Source organism: Stegostoma tigrinum, chromosome 6 (genome assembly GCF_030684315.1).
Source record: "Stegostoma tigrinum isolate sSteTig4 chromosome 6, sSteTig4.hap1, whole genome shotgun sequence".
NCBI classification, from domain to species: domain Eukaryota; kingdom Metazoa; phylum Chordata; class Chondrichthyes; order Orectolobiformes; family Stegostomatidae; genus Stegostoma; species Stegostoma tigrinum.
This window is the reverse complement of record NC_081359.1, coordinates 48,743,904-48,764,887: the sequence shown is the minus strand read 5'-3', so window position 1 is coordinate 48,764,887 and position 20,984 is coordinate 48,743,904.

Below are 20,984 nucleotides of genomic sequence, written 5' to 3'. Positions count from 1 at the left end.
CTATTTGCAAAAGCATAGCATGATTAAAGGGAGTCAGCATGGCTTTGTGAGTGGCAGGTCATGCCTCACAAATCTTACTGAGTTCTTTGAGGAGGACATGAGACAGGTTGATGAGGGTCGAGCAGTCGATGTGGTGTACATGGACTTCAGCAAGGCATTTGATAAGGTTCCCCACGGCAGGCTCATTCATAAAGTCAGGAGGTATGGGATACAGGGTGATTTGTCTGTCTGGATTCAGAATTGGTTGGCTGACAGGAGGCAGAGAGTGGTTGTAGATGGTCAGTTTTCTGCCTGGAGGTCAGTGCTGAGCGGTGTCCCGCAGGGCTCTGTTCTTGGGCCTCTGCTCTTTGTAGATTTCATCAATGACTTGGATGAGGAGGTTGAGGGGTGGGTTAGTATGTTTGCTGATGACACAAAGGTTGGAGGTGCCGTTGATAGTATCGAGGGCTATTGCTGGCTTCAGTGAGACATTGACAGTATGCAGAGCTGTGCTGAGAAATAGTAGATGGAGTTCAACCTGGATAAATGCGAAGTGATGCATTTTGGAAGGTCGAACTTAAAGGCTGAATATAGGATTAAAGGCAGGATTCTCGGCAGTGTGGAGGAACAGCGGGATCTTGGTGTTCAAGTGCATAGCTCCCTCAAAGTTGCCACCCAAATGGATAAGGTTGTTAAGAAAGCATGTGGTGTTTTGGCTTTGATTAACAGGGGGATCGAGTTTAAGAGCCGCGAGGTTATGCTGCAGCTCTACAAAACCCTGGTGAGACCACACTTGGAATATTGTGTCCAGGTCTTGTTGCCCTATTATAGGAAAGATGAGGAGGCTTTGGAGAGGGTGCAAAGGAGGTTTAGCAGGATGCTGCCTGGACTGGAGGGCTTGTCTTACAAGGAGAGGTTGACTGAGTTCGGACTTTTCTCTCTGAAGAGAAGGAGGAAGAGAGGTGACCCAATTGAGGTGTACAAGGTAATGAGAGGCATGGATAGAATCGATAGCCAGAGACTTTTCCCCAGGGCAGGATTGACTGTCACGAGGGGTCATAGTTTTAAGGTGTTAGGAGGAAGGCATAGAGGAGACATCAGAGGGAGGTTCTTCACCCAGAGAGTTGTGAGCGCATGGAATACATTGCCAGTGGTAGTCGTGGAAGTGGAGTCATTAGTGACATTTAAGCGACTGCTGGACATGCACATGGACAGCAGCGAATTGAGGAAATGTAGGTTAGGTTATTTTATTTTTGAATTAGGATTATTCCACAGCACAACATCGTGGGCTGAAGGGCCTGTACTGTGCTGTACTTTTCTATGTTCTATGTTCTGACCACAATCCAACCCCTTGGATTGAATGCTTTGACTGATAATAGTAGCACCCCAATTGACCATACAGCCCCTTAATTGAACTACCTTTGACCTTCATGCAGTCATTTGGTTGAAGCTTATGCAGTGGTTTTCCGTACAGGTTGTTGGTACATGCAGCTAATGGGCCATTCACATTCTATGGTGATGGCAGATTTTTTGCTTGCAAAGATCAGTTGGGAAGAGATTCGTCAGTGATTTCGTTTGCACAACTGGTGGCTGTAGAGTCCTATCCTGGACCTGCAGATCCTGGGGCAGTGCGGGCAGGGGAATGCTCCAGACAGAGATGAGGGCTCCTTCCTGCGTTTCCGTCTGTCCTCTGCAGCTGCTCTCCTCAAACATTCGAACTGGTCCGTTGCTGTTGTAGTTTTCTTCCGCCATGCGTCCCTGTCAGAGGCCAGCTTTTGCCATTCCATTGAAGCGATGCCGGCCTGAGATAGTTGTTGCTTCAGTTTGTCCTTGTAGTGCTTGCGCGGGGCACCGCGGTTTCTTTTGCCGTTGCAGAGTTCCCTGAAGAACACTGTCATGGGTATTCTGGTGTTGTCCATCCGCGATACGTGACCTGACCATCGAAGTTGCTTCAGGAGAAGGGTTGCTTCGATGCTGGGGAGCCGGGCCTTTTCCAGCACTTCGTTGTTAGAGACGTGGTCCTGCCAGGTGATGCCCAATATAGAGCGCAGGCAATGTTGGTAGAATCGTTCCAGCAGCCGCATCTGTTTCCGATACAGAACCCAGGCCTCGGAGCCGTAGAGCAGTGTGGTGATGACCGTGGCCTTGTAAACCTGGATTTTCGTCGACAATGCTTATCGAGTAGTTTCCCCATACACACTTCTGCAGTCGCCCGAAGGCGCTACTTGCTTTCGCAAGGCGATTGTCGACGTCTCCTGTGACTGTAGCATCATTGGAGATTATGCTTCCCAGGTACGTGAAGCGTTCAACCGTGTTGAGGGGGTGGCCGTCGATCGAGATTCATGGTGGGTTGTATGTGCTGCGTGGTGGCTTCTGGTACTGGATCTCCGTCTTCTTCAGACTGATCGTTAGCCCGAAAGTCTTTGCAGCTTCGGAGAAGCACGTCACTGCAGTCTGTAGCGCATCTTGTGTGTGTGAGTAGGGCGCAGTTGTCCGCAAACAGCAGCTCCATGATGGGCTCCTGCGTTGTCTTCGTGCGAGCGAGGAAGTGGCGCAGATTGAAGATATTGCTGTCCGGGCAGAAGCGAATGTAGATGCTGTTCGTGATGCCCTCCTTCGCTTCCTGCAGCATCATGTTGAAGAAGATGGCGAAGAGCGTTGGTGCCAAGACACAGCCCTGCTTCATGCCGTTGCTGATGGGGAACAGGTGTCATCGGTCACCGTTGTATTTCACATTGCCGCTCTGACCTTCATGAAGTTGCTGTAGGATGGTTAAGAATTTAGGCTGGCATCCGAGCTTCCCCAGGATTTTCCATAGACCATCGCAGCTGACAGTATCGAAGGCTTTGGTGAGGTCAATGAATGCTGCGTACAGTCCAACGTTCTGCTCACGGCATTTCTCCTGAAGTTGGCGTAGTGCGAAGATCATGTTGGATGTGCCTCTGTTTGCTCTAAAACCACATCGACTTTCTGTTAGGTTGTCCTCCGCAATGGTGGTGATCAGTTTGTCAAAGAGGATTCTGGAGAGAATCTTCCCGGCCATAGACAGCAGAGTGACACCTCTGTAGTTCGAACAGTCCAATTTCTCACCCTTGTTCTTATACAGGGAGACTATCACAGAGTCATGTAGATCAGCTGGTACCTCACCTTGTTCCCAACAGAGTGCAAATAGGTTGGTGAGTTCATTCAGGAGCGACGCTCCTCCTAATTTGTATACTTCTGCAGGGATTCCGTCGATACTGGGGGCTTTGTGGGGTTTCAGCTTAGAGATGGTGGATTGAACCTCATCCAGCGTTGGTGGACGGTCGAGTTTGGATCTGATGTCCTGCTGCGGGATTCTCTCGATGGACACTGTTTGTACATGGCGATTGTCCGCGAAGAGATTCTCGTAGTGTTCTATCCATAAAGGCTTCTTTGTCAGTAAGCAAACTGGCACCGTCTGCAGAGCGCAAAGGGGCCTGAAGTTGGCGGGTCGGTCCATACATCGTGCGCAGAGACTCATAAAAAGCTCTGGTGTTGCCAGTGTCTGCATACTGCTGTGTTTGTTCTGCCAGTTTTGACCACCAGTCATTTTGCATCGTTCTGAAGTTGGCTTGCAGGGTACTGCATGCAGCTCTGTATTCTGCTTTGGCTGTTTTGTCGTCAGTTCTGGAGAGCAAGGTCTGACAGGCAGAGCATTTCTTTTGGAGGAGAGTCTGTATCTCAATGTCATTTTCGTCAAACCAGTCTCTGTTCCTCCTAGAAGTGTATCCAGCACCTGAACAGCTGTATCCCACATTGCAGACTTCAGGTGATCCCATGTCTTTCCTGTGTTGTCATCTGTGTCCGATGAGTCCTTGGATCTCAGTCTCTCCTCTAGCTTGGACTGGAATTCGTCACGAAGATTGCGGAGCTTGCTTACGTGGATTTTCTTGGAACATAGTCCCCTCTTCTTTGTCACTGGCTTGACTACTAGTCTTACTTTAGAACATAGAACATAGAACAGTACAGCACAGAACAGGCCCTTCAGCCCACAATGTTGTGCCGACCATTGATCCTCATGTATGCACCCTCAAATTTCTGTGACCATATACATGTCCAGCAGTCTCTTAAATGACCCCAATGACCTTGCTTCCACAACTGCTGCTGGCAACGCATTCCATGCTCTCACAACTCTCTGCGTAAAGAACCTGCCTCTGACATCCCCTCTATACTTTCCACCAACCAGCTTAAAACTATGACCCCTCGTGCTAGCCATTTCTGCCCTGGGAAATAGTCTCTGGCTATCAACTCTATCTATGCCTCTCATTATCTTGTATACCTCAATTAGGTCCCCTCTCCTCCTCCTTTTCTCCAATGAAAAGAGACCGAGCTCAGTCAACCTCTCTTCATAAGATAAGCCCTCCAGTCCAGGCAGCATCCTGGTAAACCTCCTCTGAACCCTCTCCAAAGCATCCACATCTTTCCTATAATAGGGCGCCCAGAACTGGACGCAGTATTCCAAGTGCGGTCTAACCAAAGTTTTATAGAGCTGCAACAAGATCTCACGACTCTTAAACTCAATCCCCCTGTTAATGAAAGCCAAAACACCATATACTTTCTTTACAACCCTGTCCACTTGGGTGGCCATTTTAAGGGATCTATGTATCTGCACACCAAGATCCCTCTGTTCCTCCACGCTGCCAAGAATCCTATCCTTAATCCTGTACTCAGCTTTCAAATTCGACCTTCCAAAATGCATCACCTCGCATTTATCCAGGTTGAACTCCATCTGCCACCTCTCAGCCCATCTCTGCATCCTGTCAATGTCCCGCTGCAGCCTACAACAGCCCTCTACACTGTCAACGACACCTCCGACCTTTGTGTCGTCTGCAAACTTGCTGACCCATCCTTCAATCCCCTCGTCCAAGTCATTAATAAAAATTACAAACAGTAGAGGCCCAAGGACAGAGCCCTGTGGAACTCCACTCACCACTGACTTCCAGGCAGAATATTTTCCTTCTACTACCACTCGCTGTCTTCTGTTGGCCAGCCAATTCTGTATCCAAGCAGCTAAGTTCCCCTGTATCCCATTCCTCCTGACCTTGTGAATGAGCCTACCATGGGGAACCTTATCAAATGCCTTACTGAAGTCCATATACACCACATCCACAGCTCGACCCTCATCAACCTTTCTAGTCACATCCTCAAAAAACTCGATAAGGTTTGTAAGGCATGACCTACCCCTCACAAAGCCTATCATCTATACCAGCCTATGGTCCAGGTAGCAGTCCGCACTCGGCATAGCCCTGGTCTGTAGGACATCCGATCTATCCCTTTGGCGCACTAGGACATAGTCCAGGAGGTGCCAATGTTTGGATCGGGGATGCTTCCAAGTCGTCTTGAATCTTGTTTTCTGTTGGAACAGTGTGTTTGTTACCACCAGTCCGAGTTCTGTGCAGAGCTCCAGAAGCAGCCTCCCATTGTCGTTACTGCTTCCAGTGCCATGCCGACCCAGGACTCTGGGCCATGCCTCTGAGTCGTTGCCCACCCTCGCATTGAAGTCGCCTAGGACAATGAGTTTGTCTTTTGTGCTGACTTTCAGGAGGAGAGACTTGAGCTGGTCGTAGAAGGCTTCTCTGACTGCGGGCTCAGTTTGCGGTGTGGGGGCATAGATGCTCACAAGAGTGGCAAACTGGTTGGCTTTTAGTGGGAGTCGCAGCGTCATGAGGTGATCCAAGTGGCCGATTGGTAGGCTTTGGAGCTTGTTGGCGATTGTCTTCTTGATCATGAAACCTACTCCTTAGAGTCTATTGTTGGTGCTGCTTCTGCCGGACCAGAACAGAGTGTAGCCTGCACCATGTTCTACCAACGAACCTTGGTCTGCGAAATGGACTTCACTTAGAGCAGCGATATTGATGTTCAGCCGGGACAGTTTGCGTGCGACGAGGGCCGATCATCTTTGCGGGCGTTCGTTTTCTGGCGAGTCTTGCATTGTGCGTACGTTCCAGCAGGCTAGCTTGAGGTTTGTTGAGTGTTTAGATTTAATCTGTTTGTTCTTACCGCTTGAGGGAGATGCCCGTTGGCCACAGCGAACTAACCAGGTGATGGTAAGGCAAGCTTTCTTTGAACCGCCTTTTCTAGGTCCGTCTCCGTTCAGAGCAAGCAGTGCTGTCCCTGAAGAGGGCTGCTTGGTCACTTAGAGAGCTGCCGAATGCTGTTGTTGCCTCGAGTCAACAGACAGACGACCCGTTGGTCTGAGCCGCCTACATGCAGAGTTGAGACTGCGACTTCCAGTGTCATCTAACACCTGCCAATACGCCCCTCCTCCATCGCTGTAGGACTTTTCTTCCCGCCTGCGCTGCGTAGTTTTATAGTGACAGTTGGTGCATGCGAACCAACGCCACTCTTTAGGCCAGGGACCTTACACAGTGGCACAGCAAGCTGAGACAACTGCGGCGGCCGCGAGGCTGTAGGTTGAAATTCAGAGTTTTCCTTATCATAGAACATAGAACATAGAACATAGAACAGTACAGCACAGAACAGGCCCTTCAGCCCACAATGTTGTGCCGACCATTGATCCTCATGTATGCACCCTCAAATTTCTGTGACCATATACATGTCCAGCAGTCTCTTAAATGACCCCAATGACCTTGCTTCCACAACTGCTGCTGGCAACGCATTCCATGCTCTCACAACTCTCTGCGTAAAGAACCTGCCTCTGACATCCCCTCTATACTTTCCACCAACCAGCTTAAAACTATGACCCCTCGTGCTAGCCATTTCTGCCCTGGGAAATAGTCTCTGGCTATCAACTCTATCTATGCCTCTCATTATCTTGTATACCTCAATTAGGTCCCCTCTCCTCCTCCTTTTCTCCAATGAAAAGAGACCGAGCTCAGTCAACCTCTCTTCATAAGATAAGCCCTCCAGTCCAGGCAGCATCCTGGTAAACCTCCTCTGAACCCTCTCCAAAGCATCCACATCTTTCCTATAATAGGGCGCCCAGAACTGGACGCAGTATTCCAAGTGCGGTCTAACCAAAGTTTTATAGAGCTGCAACAAGATCTCACGACTCTTAAACTCAATCCCCCTGTTAATGAAAGCCAAAACACCATATGCTTTCTTTACAACCCTGTCCACTTGGGTGGCCATTTTAAGGGATCTATGTATCTGCACACCAAGATCCCTCTGTTCCTCCACGCTGCCAAGAATCCTATCCTTAATCCTGTACTCAGCTTACAAATTCGACCTTCCAAAATGCATCACCTCGCATTTATCCAGGTTGAACTCCATCTGCCACCTCTCAGCCCATCTCTGCATCCTGTCAATGTCCCGCTGCAGCCTACAACAGCCCTCTACACTGTCAACGACACCTCCGACCTTTGTGTCGTCTGCAAACTTGCTGACCCATCCTTCAATCCCCTCGTCCAAGTCATTAATAAAAATTACAAACAGTAGAGGCCCAAGGACAGAGCCCTGTGGAACTCCACTCAGCACTGACTTCCAGGCAGAAGATTTTCCTTCTACTACCACTCGCTGTCTTCTGTTGGCCAGCCAATTCTGTATCCAAGCAGCTAAGTTCCCCTGTATCCCATTCCTCCTGACCTTCTGAATGAGCCTACCATGGGGAACCTTATCAAATGCCTTACTGAAGTCCATATACACCACATCCACAGCTCGACCCTCATCAACTTTTCTAGTCACATCCTCAAAAAACTCGATAAGGTTTGTAAGGCATGACCTACCCCTCACAAAGCCGTGTTGACTGTATTTGATCAAGCCATGCTCTTCCAGATGGTCATAAATCTTATCCCTCAGAATCCTTTCTAACACCTTGCAGACGACAGACGTGAGACTTACTGGTCTATAATTGCCGGGGATTTCCCTATTTCCTTTCTTGAAGAGAGGAATTACATTTGCCTCTCTCCAGTCCTCAGGTACGACTGCAGTGGAGAGCGAGGATGCAAAGATCTTCGCAAGTGGCGAAGCAATTGCATTTCTCGCTTCCCAAAGCAGCCGAGGACAAATCTGATCCGGGCCTGGCGACTTGTCAATCTTAATGTTTGACAAAATTTTCAGCACATCAGCTTCCTCTATCTCTATCCATTCCAGCATGCACACCTGCTCTTCAAAGGTTTCATTCACTACAAAGTTCATTTCTTTCGTAAAGACAGAAGCAAAAAACTCATTTAGGGCTTCCCCTACCTCCTCAGGCTCCACACACAAGTTCCCTATGCTATCCCTGATCGGCCCTACTCTTTCTTTGATCATTCTCTTATTCCTCACGTAAGTGTAAAATGCCTTTGTGTTTTCCCGGATTCCTTCTGCCAAGCCTTTCTCGTGCCCCCTCCTGGCTCTCCTCAGACCATTTCTGAGCTCCTTCCTTGCCTGCATGTAATCCTCTCTAGCTGAACTTGACCCTAGCTTCCTCCACCTTATGTAAGCTACCTTCTTCCTTTTCACTAGAAGCTCCAACGCTCTCGTCATCCAAGGTTCCTTAATCTTACCCCTTCTTGCCTGTCTCAGAGGGACATATTTACTCATCACTCCCAACAACTGTTCCTTAAACCATCTCCACATGTCTATAGTTCCCTTAGCATGGAACAACTGCTCCCAGTCCATGCTTCCTAACTCATGTCTAATCGCATCATAGTTTCCTCTTCCCCAATTAAATATCCTCCCATTTTGCCTAATCCTCTCCTTCTCCATAGCTATGTAGAATGTGAGGCAGTTATGGTCACTATCACCAAAATGCTCTCCCACCACAAGATCTGATACCTGCCCCGGCTCGTTTCCGAGCACCAAGTCTAGAATGGTCTCTCCCCTCGTCGGCCTGTCAATGTACTGCGTTAGGAAACCCTCCTGAACACACCTTACAAAAACAGCTCCATTCAAATCTTCTGCTCGAAGGAGGTTCCAATCAATATTAGGAAAGTTAAAGTCACCCATTACAACAACCCTACTGCGTGCACACTTTTCCAAAATCTGTCGACCTATGCTTTCTTCAATCTCCCTGCTGCTATTGGGGGGCCTGTAGTAAACCCCTAACGAGGTGACTACTCCCTTGCTGTTCCTAATTTCCACCCATACTGACTCAGTAGGCAGATCTTCCTCGACAAAGGAAGCTTCTGTAGCTGTGATACCCTCTCTGATTAGTAGTGCTACACCCCCTCCTCTTTTTCCCCCCTCCCTATTCTTTTTAAATGTTCTAAACCCCGGAAGATCCAGCAACCATTCCTGCCCATGAGAAACCCATGTCTCTGTTATGGCCACAACATCATAGCACCAGGTACTGATCCATGCTCTAAGTTCATCACTTTTATTCCTGATACTCCTTGCATATCCTAGAGGGACTGCCTGCCAAGGCTGACGAGTTCTCTCAACCTGGGTTTGGAGTCAGAGTTGTCCTTCTCCTAGGATGGATTGCTCCGCTTTGGTTGACATGGTTATTTTTTGTTGTTGTTGCTGGTTTCAATGGCGTATGTCAGCAAACAACAAAATACGCCACTACAGCATCTTCCAGCTGCTGGGGATCCAACTCCGCATCCACCGGAGGCCTCTCCTTCGACCAGCTGCTGTCATTGCTATGACTGTGAGGAGACTGTCGCCAAGCAGCGGCAAGTGGACGATGCACAGTCAAACCGAACCTGCGGTGATCCTAGCGCCGGCAAGATCACATACTATGGTACCATGCAGCAATAATATGGGCCTTTTCCCCCTTAACTGATCACTACTGCTTCACATATTCTATATATTTGATTGTGATATGTTTTCACATTTTATTGGCTTTGTTTCAGTTCTCCCTTACAGGTATTCACCGAGCTGAGGGATAGCTTTTTTATAAAAACAGACCTATCATCAATAGAGTGCCTCGGGCCTCCATCCTGGACATAACAGCACTGGACAGCCACCAAAGCAGTTACATTCCTGCATATGCTGGGACTGGTCCTCACACATGATGCAATCCTTATTCGATCTCGCCCAGGTACAGGGCATGATGTATTTTTCTTATTTACCATTCAGTCATGGATATTTGTGGGATATCTGGAGGCTTTCAAGGTTGAGTTTGCCCATGCATCTGTGTATTTTGAACCTTGTGACACAGTAAAATTGCAGTTCATACAAAGGTGGTTTTGGCAAAATTTGAATAATGTAGAAAGAAGGCAGATGCGTGATCTGTGCATTAGATCATTAGCGATCCTAATGCTATCAAATAGTCTCGAAAAGAAGGTGGACATTGACCGTCCAATGTTTGTTCCCCTTTCTGGTAATATTAGTGAATTTTACCACATATATTAATTTTTAATTAAAAAATAAGAATACATAAAAACTGGAGAAACTCAGGTCTGGCAGCATCTGTCAAGAGAGATTCAAAGTTGATGTTTTGATTCCTGTATGACACAGTTCTGAAGGATGTCATATTGGACTCAAAATGTTAACTTCTCTTCCTCCCTCCACAGATGCTGCCAGACCCGTTGCATTTCCCCAGCATTCACTCTCTTTACTTCAGAGTTCCAGCATGCAGAGTATTTTGCTTCTACATTAGTCTTTTTTTTTACTGAGCATTCCAATTGTTGACCTTTTATGTGTCAGTCCACTTACGTTCTTTTAAACACTACACCAGGAATATCAGATTTAAAGTACAGCTCTTGTCTACATTAAACTCACACATTTGTTTCATTTAGTATTTCTCAAAGCCTGACATCAATTATTCCAAGTCAAGATGGTGAGTGGCTTGAAGGGGAACTTGCAGGTGATAGTGTTCCCATTAAAATGTGTGGAGCTGTCCATGGAAAGAGAGGAGTGAGTAGAGTGGAAGGTGCATTGAGATGATGAGCGATGTAGGGAGAATGCTGGCACTTCTGAGGAAGGGTCACCAGATCCAAAACGTTAACTCTCTTTTCTCCTTCACAGATGCTGCCAGACCTGCCGAGCTTTTCCAGCAACTTTGTTTTGTGTCAGTTATTCCCTACTGTGAACCTGTCCCAATGGCAAGAACCATCGCCCTCAACGACTAGTACAGCGGTGGAGGCATTTTCACATCACAAATCTGACCTCACCTATTAGTGAGCATTACAGTTGCCTTTTTCCTAGTACAAACTAATTATGAACTTGTCTCCGGATTCCCTGATCAAGTAGGAACGATGCATTCATTTTGGCAGAAGAAAGATTTTTGTTAAAGGGATCATGGATGTTTCAGTATGTTTGGCAGCAATTGGATTTTCAACGCTGTGGAACAGCAAGGAATGAAAAGGACACATAGGACAGCTGCCTATCACTTGAAGTCTTTTGTTCCAAATCTTGAGATGCAGCTGAGGGACATGAGGAGCTGCAATTGAGATAAACCCTCCAGAGTCAGGAAACATGGAAAATAAGTGGAGCAACACAATTCAGTCCACTTGAATATTCAACATGATCATGGTTGATCCTCTAACTGGCATGCCCCTCCTCTCTTCCCACACTCGGTGACAGCTTAAGTCTCTAGAAATTTATTTCCTAAATAGGTTCATTAACTTGGATCTCGACAGTGTTTTTTGGTAGAAAGTTTCACAAACTCACCAATCTCTGCAAGTCAAAATGTCTCGTCATCTCATATCCTGAGACCATGGTCTCTTGTTCTGAAACCCTCAACCAGAAGAAATATCCTTACATCTAGTCTGTCCAACCCTGTCAAAATTTTATATTTTCCAATGAGTTCCCCTCTCAATTTTCTAAATTCCAATGAATACAGGCCCAACTGATCAAATCACCTCTCATATAACAAACCTCCCAGAAATCAGGTTGGTAAGCGTTTGTTCTACTTCCTCTATGACAAATACATTTTTTCTCAGAAAAGGAAGAAGAAAATGGGGTCTCCACTCAAACAGCATGGATGATAACAGAGAAAGAACTGATCAGTCTGAATGTGATCCCTCCAACTTGGAAATAGTCACCCAGAGGCCCTCAGGAGGGTAATGTCAGTTGAGTGCCATAACGCGGTTAGGTGCCAATCCTATTCTCTGACTTGGCCAGCATTCTCCTTACATTACTCAACATCTTAATGCACCTTCCACTCTACTCATTCCTCTCTTTCCATGGACAGCTCCCCACATTTCAATGGGAACACTATCACCTGCAAGGTCCCCCTCAAACCACTCACCATCTTGATTTGGAAATATATTGCTGTTCCTTCATTGTTGCTCGGTCAAAATCCTGGGATTCCCACCCCGAGGGCATTGTGGATCAACTGAAGGCAGCAGTCCTACCTAGGTGGATTGCAGTGGCTCGAGAACGCAGCTTATCACCACTTCTAAAAGGCAACCAGGGATGGGCAATAGAAAAACAATGCTGGCCAGTCAGCAGTGTGCATATCACACAAGTGAATTTACAAAATCAGAACAATCAACACTCATTCACTCTCATCCAGTTACTCTTTCTTGTCTATGTGACCCTCTGCAAATTGTGACTTTCTCTCCTCTACACATCATCAACATTCACATCATCCTGATTTCTCTCCCTGCAAGAGAAGAGAACACATAACTTGTGAGAGCCAGAGGTGCAGGGCAGGAGAGGTAAGGGTGGTTAAGTGATGCACATCTTTTGGTCATGAGCATTGTCTGCCATTCCGGCAGACTGGAAAAGAGATCATGAAGATGCAAATGCCAGCAACAATCAACAGAGGAGCAGGGAAGCTTATGCTTCGGGTAGAGACACTTCAAAAATTTCTGAAACATCAGCTTTCCTGCTCTTCTGATGCTACTAAGCTTGCTGTGTCCTCCAGCTCCACACTATGTTATCTCTAAAGGCCATGAGTCAATTTTTGCAACTTCACAGCAGAAATGACTCCAAAATCTCCATCTGTCATGATAGGTTGACATAGACCTCAACACCATTGCAGGAAGAAATAAATTGAGGGGAATGGCCATCTATTGCCTGTGACGGCTTATTCCATGCAGTAGCATGTTCCTAAGTCTAAGCCAGGAGGTCTGGGCCCACTGTTGCAGAGGTGTGTAATGACATGTCTAAATAGGCTGATTAGAAAATATCAATATTGTTTATTGTTAGTATTTCAGTGGGCTGTTAGACCACAATGGTAGTGCCTCTACCTCTTTGTCACAAGGTTTAAGTCCTGCCTCCTCCAGAGCTGTGTAATAAACCTTTTCGGAGAAGTTATTCTGATCCTTATATCTTCAGGTGTCGGGAAGATCAAATGTATCAGCATTGTTTCATACAGTTGAAGGGTAAGGGGAAAGAGTTTGAGGCTCTTGTGCTGTTATTGTGGACATTTCAGTGACATGTTTTATAAATGATAAATCATTGAAAAAATTGTATAACACTTAGAGCCAAACTTGTGTCATATAGTTCTGTTTTAGTTTCAATTAGCCAACTTATCGGATGGGGTTGGTTTTGGATCTCTATTCACAATCTTCAATAAATAGCAGTCAGGAAAATAAACTTCCATAATCCAGATCTAACAGGTTATTATCTCTGTGTCAAGTGTAACTTCTACAAATAGGTAAACGGCATTTATTGTAAATACATTGTGATAATAAGAAAAATGACAGAAGTTTTGAACTTTTGTAAAAGCAAATATATTTCAAATTTTCCAAAAATATTTTACACTCAAGTCTTCTAACATATAACCACTTTAAAAGTTTTCTCGCCATCAGATACAGTACACTTCATCTACAACAGTGCACTATTATTACATCATCATATTATAGAAGTCTGTAGACACAGTTTATCTGATAGGTTAACAAAATACAGCATGATTATAATGGATTAGCCTGTAATTGAACCCCAATACCTCATTGGATAATAAGTGTACACTTTGACGTAAACAGTCTAGTTTGACACAAGTGCAGGTATGTGGTAGTTTAAAAATGTCAAGGATTGGAATCAACCCAAAGAAACAGATATATTTAGTTTTACTTTAGTCTACAGTAATACTTTTGACATGAAACAATAGAATATAATTAAACCTGACTGTACAACTGTTGAAGTACAATGACATGAAGTCACAGGGGACACAAACAATTAAGCAAGTGAAGTTGTACCTGTGTAGAAAGAGCTTAACAAGAAAGAAAATACAAGAATAAGTATTCAAGATGATTCAAAAGACAACAATATCTTGTATTTCCAGTTACATATTTTTGCATTTAATACTAATCATGATAATCAAATTTGTACTGATAATTGTAATAATATTAAAAAGCTGTTCTCATGATTATTATTGGTGTGCTTTGAAACAGGAATATATTAAATATGTATTGCTGACATAGAGAACAATAAAATTTTAATTCTGACTGCTATAGTAATGCCTTCACCTATGCAAATGGCTCACAGAACAGTTCAAATTACATTGTTTTTCCAAAGGTCTACAAATTAACACATTGGGATGGATATATGGTCCATTCAATACCTACCGTAGCCCTAACAGAACTAATAAGTTCAATATTAAAAGAATTCTAGAAAACTGCACACTATTGTCAACAGTTAATTATGATTAACCCAAATATATGCAGAAAAACTCTCATCTCTGAAATATCAATCATATGACATGACAATTTTTATCATTTGAGTGAGCTATCAAAATTATATTATATTCCATGTATTGCTTATCTTATCAAGTATTAGAATCTTAATTATCTTGAGATTGACTTACACCTGATACCATTCAGTGTATAGAAATAATAAACAATATTTTCTCAGTAGCTTAATGATACTTCGTTAAAATTCCACCAAAGCTTTTTCAATGCAAATCCTTTCCAGTTGGTTTCTCAGAAAAAATTTATAGCTCCATAGAAGATGGACTCTCTCGTATACTGAATGTTGAAAATAATGTCTCCAGCTGGGTAAGACAAATTATGACTTTTAATGAATACTATAGTTTTTCTATAATTTTTATTGTCCAGGAGTTTAGAAAATGGCTGGCATAATGTGATTTTTCAAAACCTGCCACCATAACTCCTGCAATTCCACCAATCTCCTTTGACAGGACCGCCCCAGAAACTCCGGATAATATGCAAAAGGTAAGATAAAAGGTTAGGAAAACATGTTACTATGCACTTATACATGGGAACTGATAGTTTGAAATTCAGCTTGTGCTGAAAATAGGTGCAAAGTGCTATCAATTAAATCAGCAAGAAGCTGGCATAAAATTGACGTTTGTAATTTAATTATTTCACTGATGAGTTGACAGCATAGCTTGTGTGGTTTATTGGTACCTTGCTGATTGTGGATGAATATTGGTCATTGGTAACTCAACTTAAAACAACCTGCACTTTTTAAAGAGAAGGTGCGTGCTGGTGCTTTGCAACGTTTCTTTGTCTCATCGCTATAAAGTGAAGTAGCCACTTGGACAAATTCTACAACATGCCTTAAGCTTTTGAATATGTTCTCCAAGTTCATGCGGAGATGGTGTTCTTTCCAGACAATTGGTAAAAGCTGTCAAGGCAAATAACCAACGACAGAGCAGGTTAATGTAATAGAGCATTGCTCATAGGACATGAACACAATGGTTCAGGAAATTCATGGTTTGACCAGACTCTTTTTCTGGCTGCCTATACCATAATTGACCCTGGTTTAGCTCTAGTCTTCTGACTCCGCTTCTCATCTCATTCATTCAGTCCAAACACTCCATTTAATCTTCTACTGATGTTCCTAGTTAATTTTGCACCTTCGACAATGGTGCAAATAACATCCTGTACCGACACCTGTGGAATTTTTCGAAAACATATATAATGTTGACATGAATCCCTTTCAAACCTTCCAGCCTGCCGCACACCAGCACATTCTCTTTTATTTTGTAGGACTGACTGACATATAATGCCAAGAAATAGGAGAATACAGGTGGAGGGTCATTATCACCACAAGTCTTGAGCGCGCTAAAAGAGGCTGCACTGAAGTTAGTTGCTACAGCACACATCAAGAACATTACACTTGTCGAAGGTAGAGGACATGCTATTTAAGGTCTGTACTCGTGTCACCTCTTTTCCTCTTCTGATTTTGTTTTCTCCTCATATGAAACAGTTTGAAATGATACTGCTGCCACTCAGTTGCTTTTGTTAATTCCCCTATTTTTGTTTCCTAATCTATCACAAATAATGGTGTAGTTTCAGCAGAGGACAAAACTGCCTTGCAGTCATCAGGTTAAAAATTGTCATGTCTTTTAGTTAAAGGCTCAGTTGGAGGGCATTGTGTACAGTGAGTCATACTATGCAACTATCATGTGCAGGGCCAAGCAACAGCTCGCTGGGGGGTGAATTTGCATCCTAGTATGTAAATGATACATATAAAGATGACTGCTAATTTGACCACACAAACGCTCAATGTATCAGACTGTCTCCCAAGAAGTCTTCATAAAATATTTGACATTCAGAAAAAGACAGCTCCCAATTTATGTAATATCAGTGCAGAAGACTTGGAACCAATGCAGTAAATATGGAATACTTGATCATCTCTGAGCACTGTGCCAAGGCCGTCAGTCATGGAGCTCTGATGACAAATGGAAGCTCAGGCTCCTGCTTTGATGGCTCTGGATTCCAACATTTTCTCCAACTTTTAAGGCATGAAGCACAATCAAATCGTCACATCACCAATACACTGTATTCTCATGCAGGGCAGCAGGACTGCGGCATCACGACTGAAACACGTACACTTCTGTCTCTGAATGATCGTATATCTGCTCTCCAACCACAGTGCTAAACTAATTACATGCCTGAGCCATTAGGGTAGATTCCTGTAACTGCTGCAGATTAGCTGAAAGCATGGTCAAGACAGGTGGTCGGAAATTGTTTCAAGGTGATATTTCGTTTTCCACTTTATTTGTTCTGAATTGCAAAGAGAACCATTTTGTTCCCATGCAATTTCTTTGGTCGCGAGAAAGTACCAGTACCCATGCTGGGATAGAAGCAGGAGATAGTTATCAGGCTGCTGGTAGAAAAGACTGTTGGTGCACGAGAATGGTGACAATTCCAACAAAGCATTTGTTATATTAGTCTGGCAGGTATGATAGTGGCTGGTCTTCCTTGACAATCTTGATTTGACTATCTTGCTCTTGAATGCTGCCTCCACTTTTGTAGGGCAAAATTATGGAGCATGCAATAAATTACAGTGATTCTGGCTCTCAAGGTTACTGTGCAGAATGCCTGAACACCTGTATTGACAGTGAAGCCTTTTTTTTCCTAACGCTAATTGCTTGTCAGCTAGAGATCTATAGAGGACTGACTACAAAGGTAACACTCCTCTGCCTCTGTGATTGGGTTCCTGGTGGTCAGTCAATGGAAGTCCTTCCTGTTTATGTACATTCCAATTTCTTTATATGGAGCATGTAAGGCTATGAGGATGCAGGTAATTATGCCCTAGACCTGAGGAAGTCAGTTTTCTTCGTGGAACCTGGAGCTATCTTTCTGTCTTGCTGTTCCACTGAGAAAAGTGATGAACTTATTTTGCTTTTTTTGTGCAGAGTGAATGATAATTACAGCATCATTACTGCTTGATGCTATAACGTGCTGCTATTTAACAAATTGCTCCTCTCACAGCCCCAGTGGTGCACTGAACCACATACTCCTGTTGGCAGAGTAGCATTATTCATCAGTCCCTGGGCAGAAATTGTTCTACATTCCCATAAATAACTCAGGACAATTTTGAACTCTTTTGAGCAATCAATACAAGCAGAAGCAGGCTTAGAAGTCCCCTGCCAGTCCAAAGTTACTAACAGACAACTTACTTGAATGAAGCTGAATATCATTTAAATAACTCTAGGGCATCCTTTTTTCCTGACTGCTAGGGGGGAGTTTTAGAATGTTCAAATACAATACTTCAATTTATTTTAGCAGAATACGTGGCAACTGTTAATAATGGTTATTTGTAAAAACATGACATAAATTGAGTCCTTAAGCAGATGGATATCTCTACGCTCTTATTTCTAAAATAGCTAAATGTTATTCTCATTAATCTTAGCAATGAGAAAATTCTACACACTCAAATAACTATCTACTGATCTTTTTCTTCTGACAAACATGACTATTTTGTTAATTTAAGGAGGAAATATTTAACCTTATTTTAATACCAGCTCCCCTAGAGAGCCCAATGACAACTAAATTTCAACAGTATTATATTATTAGTGACAACATTTACATTTCTATTCGGAAATCTGCATTTTTCTAAGTCTGTTTCCTTTTCCATAGGGCACTTCATATTAAACTGTATATTGGAACAAAAACAAACATTTGTTGCAAAGGAGATTTTACATAAATTACAAATTAATGAACAAACCAAAAAGTTATGATCTATATTAGAAGATTAGAGCTCAGTCAAACAGTTACAGATATTGTCTACAATAGCACATGCTTTAATTTCTAACTTTTAATATTCCTGTTTTTGTTGTCTTTAAACCCTTTTCTGGTACCTGGTGGCACAAATGAAGTTGAATACCTTAGTAAGTGGTATCAATATGACAGCATGGTATAATTCTTTGATAATTTCAGTTGTATATGTAACTGAAAGAGTTAATGCTGAGGCATGTATAAGCATGATCTAATATGTTATCATATGAACACATGTGGTGGAAACAATTTAGAATCTTGAAGGAGTGTGACCCAAACTCTGGTCCTCCTCAGAGTCTCTGTAACAATATTTATTATACCAATGTAACCTATAACTAGTTGTTAACATGCAATAAACTATATCTTGGTAACTTACAAAAATCTCTTCTACTAGATCAAGAAGTGGTTTTCATCGACCATAATAGACCAATTGGGCCCTGGAATTCCCTATACTTAAAGAAGATGATGGCAGCAACCCTCTTCGTAAACAGTACCTCATACAGCGTAGTGAGCTAGCATGTCCATACAATAATTTCTACTATAATAAAATGTGAGGCTGGATGAACACAGCAGGCCAAGCAGCATCTCAGGAGCACAAAAGCTGACGTTTCGGGCCTAGGCCCTTCATCAGAGATGGGGATGGGGAGAGGGAACTGGAATAAATAGGGAGAGAGGGGGAGGCGGACCGAAGATGGAGAGAAAAGAAGATAGGTGGAGAGAGTATAGGTGGGGAGGTAGGGAGGGGATAGGTCAGTCCAGGGAAGACGGACAGGTCACGGAGGTGGGATGAGGTTAGTAGGTAGATGGGGGTGCGGCTTGGGGTGGGAGGAAGGGATGGGTGAGAGGAAGAACAGGTTAGGGAGGCAGAGACAGGTTGGACTGGTTTTGGGATGCAGTGGGTGGGGGGGAAGAGCTGGGCTGGTTGTGTGGTGCAGTGGGGGGAGGGGACGAACTGGGCTGGTTTAGGGATGCAGTAGGGGAAGGGGAGATTTTGAAACTGGTGAAGTCCACATTGATACCATTAGGCTGCAGGGTTCCCAGGCGGAATATGAATTGCTGTTCCTGCAACCTTCGGGTGGCATCATTGTGGCACTGCAGGAGGCCCATGATGGACATGTCATCTAGAGAATGGGAGGGGGAGTGGAAATGGTTTGCGACTGGGAGGTGCAGTTGTTTGTTGCGAACTGAGCAGAGGTGTTCTGCAAAGCGGTCCCCAAGCCTCCGCTTGGTTTCCCCAATGTAGAGGATGCCACACCGGGTACAGTGGATGCAGTATACCACATTGGCAGATGTGCAGGTGAACCTCTGCTTAATGTGGAATGTCATCTTGGGGCCTGGGATAGGGGTGAGGGAGGAGGTGTGGGGGCAAGTGTAGCATTTCCTGCGGTTGCAGGGGAAGGTGCCGGGTGTGGTGGGGTTGGAGGGCAGTGTGGAGCGAACAAGGGAGTCACGGAGAGAGTGGTCTCTCCGGAAAGCAGACAGGGGTGGGGATGGAAAAATGTCTTGGGTGGTGGGGTCGGATTGTAAATGGCGGAAGTGTCGGAGGATGATGCGTTGTATCCGGAGGTTGGTAGGGTGGTGTGTGAGAACGAGGGGGATCCTCTTTGGGCGGTTGTGGCGGGGGCGGGGTGTGAGGGATGTGTTGCGGGAAATACGGGAGACGCGGTCAAGGGCATTCTCGATCACTGTGGGGGGAAAGTTGCGGTCCTTGAAGAACTTGGACATCTGGGATGTGCGGGAGTGGAATGTCTTATCGTGGGAGCAGATGCGGCGGAGGCGGAGGAATTGGGAATAGGGGATGGAATTTTTGCAGGATGTTGGGTGGGAGGAGGTGTATTCTAGGTAGCTGTGGGAGTCGGTGGGCTTGAAATGGACATCGGTTACAAGCTGGTTGCCTGAGATGGAGACTGAGAGGTCCAGGAAGGTGAGGGATGTGCTGGAGATGGCCCAGGTGAACTGAAGGTTGGGGTGGAAGGTGTTGGTGAAGTGGATGAACTGTTCGAGCTTCTCTGGGGAGCAAGAGGCGGCGCCGATACAGTCATCAATGTACCGGAGGAAGAGGTGGGGTTTGGGGCCTGTGTAGGTGCGGAAGAGGGACTGTTCCACGTAACCTACAAAGAGGCAGGCATAGCTGGGGCCCATGCGGGTGCCCATGGCCACCCCCTTAGTCTGTAGGAAGTGGGAGGAGTCAAAAGAGACGTTATTGAGGGTGAGGACGAGTTCAGCTAGGCGGATGAGGATGTCGGTGGAGGGGGACTGGTCGGGCCTGCGGGACAGGAAAAGCGGAGGGCCTTGAGGCCATCTGCATGCGGAATGCAGGTGTATAGGGACTGGACGTCCATGGTGAAGATGAGGTGTTGGGGGCCAGGGAATTGGAAGTCCTGGAGGAGGTGGAGGGCGTGGGTGGTGTCATGGATGTAGGTGGGGAGTTCCTGGACCAAAGGAGAGAAAATGGAGTCCAGATAGGTGGAGATGAGTTCGGTGGGGCAGGAGCAGGCTGAGATGATGGGTCGGCCAGGGCAGGCAGGTTTGTGGATTTTGGGAAGGAGATAGAAACGGGCCGTGCGGGGTTGAGGAACAATGAGGTTGGAGGCTGTGGGTGGGAGGTCCCCTGAGGTGATGAGGTCATGAATGGTGTTGGAGATGATGGTTTGGTGCTCGGGTGTGGGGTCATGATCGAGGGGGGCGGTAGGAGGTGGTGTCGGAGAGTTGGCGTCTGGCCTCGGCGATGTAGAG